We start from the raw sequence: 9,500 nt of genomic DNA, 5'->3' as shown, positions 1-9,500 counted from the left end.
TACAAGTTCCTCATAATTCAGCATTTGTTCTTAATAGTTGACACAAGCTCTCTAGTAGCCACATTTTATTACAAAATATAAAATAAGTGAGTTAAAATAATTGTATATTATGTAACTATAAAAATCTTGAAAATAACTCCTAAAACATGATAAATATCCACAACAACTGCTTCTGTCCTTTCGAGAAAAATTCACTCCAAAAACCCTCCATTTTTGCCCGAAAAATGAAAACACTAAGAAAAAATGAGCGGAAATTGTTAAAATTTGGAATAAGTTGGAAAAAAAAAATTAAAAACTCCCAATTTTCGCAAGTAAATTCAAAACACAAAAAATTCACAAAAACAAACAAGAAAAAACTTTAAATATAGACAACTTCAAAATTGCAAATCTAGTCTTTCAGGTAAGACTCCCTGTAAAGCAGATTTGAATAATTTCAAGGGAAAAATTGTTCCGAGGCCGGGTATCGATCCCGGAACCTCTGGTTGAAAGAGCGCTGGTACGTTCAACCAGAGGTCCTGGGATCGATACCCGGCCCTGGAACAATTTTTCCCTTGAAATTATTCAACTTCAAAATTACATTTCAATTTATAATAACGATCAATTTAACATTTTTAAGCTACTGTAGTCTAACCGCGGGTTCGATTTCCGCTTGGGCTAATTACCTGGTTGGTTTTTTCCGAGGTTTTCCTCAACCGTAAGGCAAATGTCAGGTAAATCTATGGCAAATTTTCGGCCTCATCTCGCCACATATCATCTCGCTATCAACAGTTCCTCGACGGTAAATAATCTTGTAGTCGATACAGCGTCGTTAATAATAACCAAGTAAAAAAAAAAAAGAGGTGAATACATTTCCCCCAGTTCCGTGAAAAAATAATGCATGCGTTCACGATGATCTGGATATCTCTCTTGAACCGAATTCTGCTAAATATTCGATATCCGCAAATACGTAAGTACAACTTTATACAATCATCACGAGACGTAGAACTACACGCTCCTTCCATCACCAGAACTAATGTCAAAGTGACAGAGACAAAATGAAAACAATCGAATATCGAATTAATGTGACGTCGTCAAACATGACTTATGGGTATATACGTGCGGCCCGAAACAGGATCCTCTTGGCTGTCTGCGCATGCGCGGACTTGGTTAATAAAAACTAAACTAACCAAACCTGACTTTCGTATATGCAAGATGTGTAACCACAGGACCAAGGGAACTTCTTGATTTGATCTGAAATGTAAACGCGAAAATAAGTTCACGTAAGGATCATGGTGGCACTGCATGAGAGGTCCGCGTATGCGCCACAGCCAAATGTATAAAAGTCAATCAAGTAACCAGACTAAGAGATATTCGAACAGCGTTTAGTATTTGACAGCGTCCGCGATAGAAGAAAATAGCGCATTGTTAAGGGAAGATAAATGTCTAAATTTAAGATTTTATTGCGTTGTTCGGAAAAAGCGCTTAAGATAAGAACACTTGATGCTAAAATTATTATATACAGTACACTATAATTTATTTAAGCATTTATATATTTTATAACTAATTTTTTATTTTGTTTTAATAGGTTATTTTACGACGCTTTATTAACATCTCTGGTTATTTAGCGACTGAATGAGATGTAGGTTATAATCCCGGTGAAATGAGTCCGGGGTCCAGCACCTAAAGTTACCCAGCATTTGCTCATATTGGGTTGAGGGAAAACCCCGGAAAAGACCTCAACCAGGTAGTTTTCCCCGACCGGGAATCGAACCCGGGCCACCTGGTTTCGCGGCCAGACGCGCTAGCCGTTACTCCACAGGTGTGGACTAACCTAATTAAAGCGGACTAAAATGGCTATCGGCTTCCTTCTAAGGGTACGTACACGTTGGAGCGACGATAAACGATAAAAGAAGCAGCGATGCTATATATCAGTTAGAATTGAAGCATGTATTGTCATTGAGGTGTTCATATTGGAGTAACGATAAAAGCGAAGATAAATGATAAAAGCGACGAAAATGAAAAGTTTCATTTTCTTCGCTCTTGTCGTTCATATGATCTCTGATTAAGATCATATTAATCTGTATAATAACGGTGGTTATCAATATATCCGAATATTAATCTATTTATTATTATTTCGGCGTATTAAATTAATTATTGTAGATATTGGCAAATTGATCAGTTGTGTATTTATTCGTCATATGTTATGTGATCACAAGAACCAATCACAACACAACGAATTTATACTATCTTTGGGATGAGAAACGGGTTTAATTTTGTACGTATTTAAGTTATATTAACCTTGGACTTTAGCAGCTGATATTTTCTATATATCTTATTTCATTAAGTGGATGCATAGAATACCTTCTACTGATAAATCAAAATGTTCTCTTCCCGCGTCCTCGTTGCTCCGTTATGAACACTTGATTCTTTGATAATATCAAACCGTCGCTTTTATCGTTTATCGTTGCTACAACGTGTGCGTACCCTTATGCAGCTCAATGAGCAAACGACTTCTCACCAAATGGATTCAGATTCGATTTCTGGAAAATCCTGGGACTTGGAATAAAAAATCGGTTTTCGGATTATTTTATCGAAGTATTTCAATTTACTCATTCACGTATTTCTACCATTGTTCATTAGGGTACGTATACGTTGGAGCAACGAAAAACGAAAAAAGAAACGACCTAGCGACGCTTAGGTATTATCAAAGAATATCGGAGCAACGAACTAGCGAATATTTTGATTTATCAGTAGTAGATAGTTTATACATCAACTTAATGAAAGAAGATATATAGGAAATATCAGCTGCTATGTTCAAGGTTAATATAACTTAAATATGTACAAAATTGAACCCTTTTTCATCCCAAAACTAGTATAAATTCATTGTGTTGTGATTGGTTCTTGTGATCACATAACGTATGAGGAATAAATACGCAACTGATCAATTTGTCAGTATCCATGATAATCAATTTAGTATGCCGAAATAATCATAAATCGATTAATACTCGGACATATTGAAAACAACCGGTCATTATGCAGTTTAATATTATCTTAAGCAGTGATCATATCAACGACAAGAGCGAAGAAAATGAATTTTTTCTTTTTATTCACTTTTATCGTGTATCTTCGCTTTTATCGTTACTCCAATATGCACACCTCAATGACAATGCATGCTTTAATTCTCTCTGATATAGCATCGCTGCTTCTTTTATCGTTTATCGTCGCTCCAACGTGTATGTACCCTTACACGTCATGCTATTATTTCATAAGACTTCTAACAATTTGTGTGGCTTTGAAGATCGTAAGAAGAGTGCAATTGAGTCAACGTGTTCGTAAATACAGAGATGCAGATTCAAATTGTTTTAGTATTAAATCACAGATGGCAGCCTGCACTGGTCAGTTTCTTGTGTTTGTCGATAAGACAACGAATACACAGAAACGTATTCAACTGCTTGTATTTTGGAAGAAATGTTATGTATTATGTATGTATTTTATTGTGTGTCTAAAATTTTTAATAATTGTATAAACACCAAAACTAAAATTTGTACTAAAATGTTGTGAAACAAACATAATATTTTGAAATCTTGCTTTAGCATAAAACAAAACATCAATATCAATTGTTTCGATTACTGTGTTCTTACGTAAAATGCCAACGACACATTTGTTGTTATCTGCTGCAATATAACTCTCAAAAGAACAGAGCAGTTTATTAATTCGTGCTGTATTTCCTTCACAGCAGTTCTCTTCCTCGTCTCAGGTCCAGGCTGTGTTCACAATGCCCGTCTTTGATCAGCTGTCTCACTTCTTTCTGGTACAACCGCCCCTTCCCCACTCTGCTTCTGGTTGCCAAATGGCACACTCCACTACCCCCTCTCACTCCTGTGTCCACTGAAACATCAGCATGGAGAGATTTGGCTAGTGACTACTTATCAAAAGCTAAATAAAATCTAATAGGATGGCACAAAGGTGAGCGTACTGTTTGGACGCTGCGTAAAAACCCTAGTCACGATTTCAGATCCCCCCTCGGTATGAATTTGTTGTTTTTTATTGCTCTGATATGGCGATAAACCAGGCTTCGGTCCTGGGCATAGAAACGTATGAAGTTCAGAACGCACGGACGATAGTGCTGTGTTGGTCGAGTAGAGTGGGAGATGGAGCGCGCCGTTACTTTGTGTTCCAACGTGTAAACTGTCCGTCACAGTACAACACAATAGTAATATGCGTTACAAGAGCGGTATGTTGAAGATTTCATGTTCGAGGAAAAGTTTGAAAAAGCGAAACGTAGTTGAGCTTTTTTAATTTCCGAGAATTGAAAGAAAACATACCGCTCGTGTATCGTACATTATTTTGTGCGAAGATTGTTTATTACATACCTGAAAGAGGAATTTCTAATTAGTTGCAATGAAATCTCCATCTTGGTTTCTGTTCAATGACTGCAAATTTGCAAAACGAAAATATCTATCTTCAACATTGTTGCATTAAAATGTTTTCTGTGTTTACTATACTCCAGCAGGCCGTGATATACGTCTGTCTTTCCCCCCCCCCCAGTCTATGATGAGTCTGGAATCTTGTTGATTTTTTCACGGCTTCCTTAATGTTACTTGCATCACGAATGCAGTAACTTTAGTGGAGTTGTAGGGTTTACTTAATTTTTGCAAATATTTAAAAACAATAATTAACAGTGCAATTTAGGTGAAATAGCAGTGGTAAGTTTCCAATTTATAATTATTACTATATTGAACGTCTCTAAAAATAATATGTTAAAAGCCTAAAGCAGTAAAATCAATATGTCACTTAAGTGGTAAGAAGAGGGAAATTGTTATGTGTGTTAGGATGGGAATACTGAATGTGGAATTTTAAACTTTCCGCGGATTGGTTTTGTGCGGAAACCAAGCAAATACGCACGATCTCGCACAAAAGCATTAACATGAGTTGTAACCTTCAATCAGGTGTCCCTACGCCGAAGCCTGTTACACGTACCGCAGCCAAGCAGCAATACACACAACGGTAATGCACATTACGGACCCACCTGCGCTGTTGCAGTCACCCTTCCACACGGATCATGACGTCATTTGGATTCCGCGTACTCTAAACCTCATACTGGTTACTCTGTGTCTCTAGGCCGAAGCTTGGTGATATATCCAATTTATGAGGATTCCACTACCTTATGTTTATTTACCCCAAGAAAAAAATATATATACTTCGGGTAAACGCCACGTGAAAACTCTCATAACATGTGCGAGTGTTCGACGAAATGAAAATTATGTATACTGAATAAGGGGCTTTAGACGTTTAATTTTAGCCAACTCCTATAATTCTTAAACTGAAATTAAAATTCAAAATCTTAAATTGATTATTTGTTCTCCTAACATTTATTATTATATTAACCAATATGAAAAGTATCGTACTCATGTCACTCATAAGATGTATGCAGGATTATTGTTATTATTATTATTATTATTATTATTATTATTATTATTATTATTATGCTGTATGTTTCATCATCATTATCATCATAATCATCATCTTCATCTTCAAAGATTGAGCCACTTTTGCCCCATTCCGCCTCCAAATTGTAATAGTTTTACTAATCTCTTCATCTCAATCTCGGGCATCCGACGTTCCTATTAGAGATGAACAAAACTAACTGCCGCTCTCGCTCGCCATGTTCGTTTCATTTGTTTTTCGAGTCTCGTCTCGTCATTCTCGTGTGCTTCGAGTCTCGCTCATTATTCTCGAAATAGCATTTGGTAGGCGTGGAAATATTTCTTAACTTTGAATAACATAATTGAAATAAATAACATTATAAATGTTTAAATTAGATAAAAAGACAAAACAGAACAGTATCTTAGTTATCAAAATGTTCTGGTTCTATTATATGATATTACCTATGTTTATATAAATATAAAAAAACAATTCTCAAATAAATTTGCATTTCTAAGAAACATAAAACATAACGTTAATATCTTTTTACTTGGGATTGCACACTTGATCTCAAACATATGAAAAGAAAATTCCTAGCCTTTTAATAAGGGCTTAGTAATTAAATAAAGACTGGGGAACGGATTATTATACACTGAAAGGTAGAGATTTTTCTAATAGGCTACTTGATTCTTTATATATATATAACAGTTACCAAAGTAGATAAAAGTTCAATCAGGTATAAACAACTGTGACGATTCAAGGCTGATTGACCTTCGGGACTTCGGGAGTGATCAATATCGAGTCTCGGAACACTCACACGTCGTGCGGGTCTTCGGCTTTGCGGGCGCTCTTAAGGCTAGTTCACAATAAACCGGGAACGAAAACGAGAATGTGAACGGAAATGTTGTTAAAGTAAATGTATTTAAATGTGAGCATTCACAATTAACAATGTGACTGCTCACATTTAAAAACATTTATTAAATACCTTATTTCCGTTTCCGTTCTCGTTGTCGTTTCCATTCCCGGTTTATTGTGAACCAGCCTTTATTCTCGCATTCTCGATCGTTGTTCATCTCTAGTTCTTGTATCCGTTTGGGGTATACTGATGCATAGCTTTTTGTGGTCTGCTGTCTTCCACACGTAGGATATGTTCATTCCGTTTGGTTTTGTTACTTTTTTTTCTGCAATATTGGCTCCCGGATCTTTACATGTACTGTCACTTATTTTTTTATTTAAAAAGTATACCCATCCACTGCTCTCAAGAACACAACTCTGAAGCTTCTGTTCTTATTATTTGACTTTTTGTGAGTGTCCAATTTTCAGAACCATATAATATAAGAAGTAGTAGAATGACCATTATTTGACAAAACTTAAAATTATCTCTCCTCTTACCTTTTTAAAAATGTTCGTCTTAATGTTCCACAAAATTGACTAAAGTTATTAATCTTTGTATCAACATCTTTATTTTCATTGTACGAGATCTAGTATTCCGAATAAGTCAAGCAATTAACTTGATTACCTTGTTCAATAATTTCATTTCCAATATATAACTATTTATTATTTATATTGTATAATTATTTCTTACTTAACGGGTCTACTGTAAATCATAAAAGTCACTTAGACTCAAATGAAGAAGTCTAGGGGTGTCAAATCTGATAAGTTCATTGGATCATCTCGAGTAAACGTTCTCCAGAGAAATTGTCATAAAAAAACTCTCCAAAATTAAGAACCCAATGTGAAGTATCTTTGGGACTTCAGTAAAGGAATCATAGCTTCTATAGCCACATTCTTAAAAGAAGTATCTGAATATAAATCGGTTATCGATTGGACATTGTCCGAAAAACAAATTAACTGTACATATTATGTGAAAACTTGTAAGAAAACTCTTATCTATTGCGAATTTTTTTTATCTAACAGAATATAAATAGGCTGTACGTTCATTAGTCATCAAGTTACTGCAGTCTAATTTTATAATATTTTTATGGACAGAACGGAGTATAAAAATATTCGAAAATATTAACGTGGCAGATTTTGAGCCGAATAACAGGGAAATCGGCCGTCTGTGCTAGAGGCTTGGATTGAAATTCAAGTTATAATGAAATTTACGGTGAATAAGAACGTTTCCTCGCAATCCTCCCGTTTCCTCTGTCATTCCGTCATTCTTCCAGCATGTACAATCCTTTATACAGTACCTGTACAGAAAGTAACGCAACTAAACCATGGCACTGTATGTAAGTACTAGGTTATCAAGAGTAATTTGCTTATTAAGACATTTAAAACCTTTAATACCAAACTTCTATCTCATAAATTCTTATTACGCCTTCTTCAATAGCATATTATCTTATGGTATTTATATTTGTGGAAATGGTAGTAGCATATCCAAGATTCTAATTATACAAAAAAAAAGCCATACGCATTTTAACAAGTTCTGCATAAGACGCTCACTGTAGATCACTATTTATTAAGAAAAAATTTTAACTGTTATAAATTTATATATATTCCAATGTCTAATGAAAATTAAGAAAAACCTTAATACTGTACTTATCACCCTAAAACAGAAGCTCACCACTATAACACAAGGTACAATTATTGTCTTTCAGAACCTAGAGTTAGATCAAATAAGTCCAAAAAATGGTTCAATTCTATTGCTATAACATTGTTTAATAAGTTACCACAAAAGGCATATGATGCAAGTTATACACAATTTAAATCTGTTTTGTATAACTGGTTAATCAACCATCCATTCTATAGTATTAGTGAATTTCTTGACTCCACCGTAAATGTATTCTAAATTTATAAGCTGCATTGCTCTTTATTATTACGATTATTATTTTGTGCGAGATCGTGTGTATTTGCTTGGTTTCCGCACAAAACCAATCCGCGGAAAGTCTAAAATTCCACATTCAATATTCCCAACCTAACACACATAACAATTTCCCTCTTCTTACCGCTTAAGTGACATATTGATTTTAATGCTTTAGGCTTTTAACATATTATTTTTAGAGACGTTCAATATAGTAATAATTATAAATTGGAAACTTAACTACTGCAATTTCACCTAAATTGCACTGTTAATTATTGTTTTTAAATATTTGCAAAGATTAAGTAAACTCTACAACTCCACTAAAGTTACTGCATTCGCGATGCAAGTAACATTAAGGAAGCCGTGAAAAAATCAACAAGATTCTAGATTCATTACATAACCTTACCGTTTGTTTTAAGTTCGCATTTATAGACTGGGAGAAAAAAAAGACAGACGTATATCACGGCCTACTGGAGTATAGTAAACACAGAAAATATTTTAAAGCAACAACGTTGAAGATGATATTTTTGTTTTGCAAATTTGCCGTCATTGAACAGAAACCAAGATGGAGATTTCATCGCAACTAATTAGAAATTCCTCTTTCAGGTATGTAATAAACGATCTTCGCACAAAATAATGTACGATACACGAGCGGTATGTTTTCTTTCAATTCTCGGAAATTAAAAAAGCTCAACTACGTTTCGCTTTTTCAAACTTTTCCTCGAACATGAAAACTTCAACATACCGCTCTTGTAACGCATATTATTATTATTATTATTATTATTATTATTATTATTATTATTATTATTATTACCAGTATTGTATTTAATTTGTATTGTTGTATTCATCTGTTTTTATATTTATGTCAAATATTATTTTATATCTCTTGTAATTTAATATAGTTTATGTCTATTGCAACAAACTGTTGCTCATGACATTAATAAACGGATTGATTGATTGATTGATTGATTGATTGATTGATTGATTGATTGATTGATTGATTGATTGATTGATTGATTGATTGATTGATATCATCTTACAAGTCAAACTTCATGTGATTTTTATGGCGAACTTTCTATCGAGCAAATACACAATGGAAATTTCTATAGCTGTCACTGACGCCTGAATTTTTGTATGTGGCAGAATGAGACGGAGATCCTATAAGGAATGAGTGATATGTTCGGAGATGTCATAAATGTAAATACGCAGTAGCTAACAATATCTATTTAAACTTGCCATTCCTGGGATACGTTGGCTGCATCTATTTTTGAAAGCATTATTCTGATGTGATGTT

This window comes from Periplaneta americana, chromosome 14, assembly GCF_040183065.1.
Source record: "Periplaneta americana isolate PAMFEO1 chromosome 14, P.americana_PAMFEO1_priV1, whole genome shotgun sequence".
Classification (NCBI taxonomy): Eukaryota; Metazoa; Arthropoda; class Insecta; order Blattodea; family Blattidae; genus Periplaneta; species Periplaneta americana.
Note: the sequence above shows the minus strand (reverse complement) of the source record.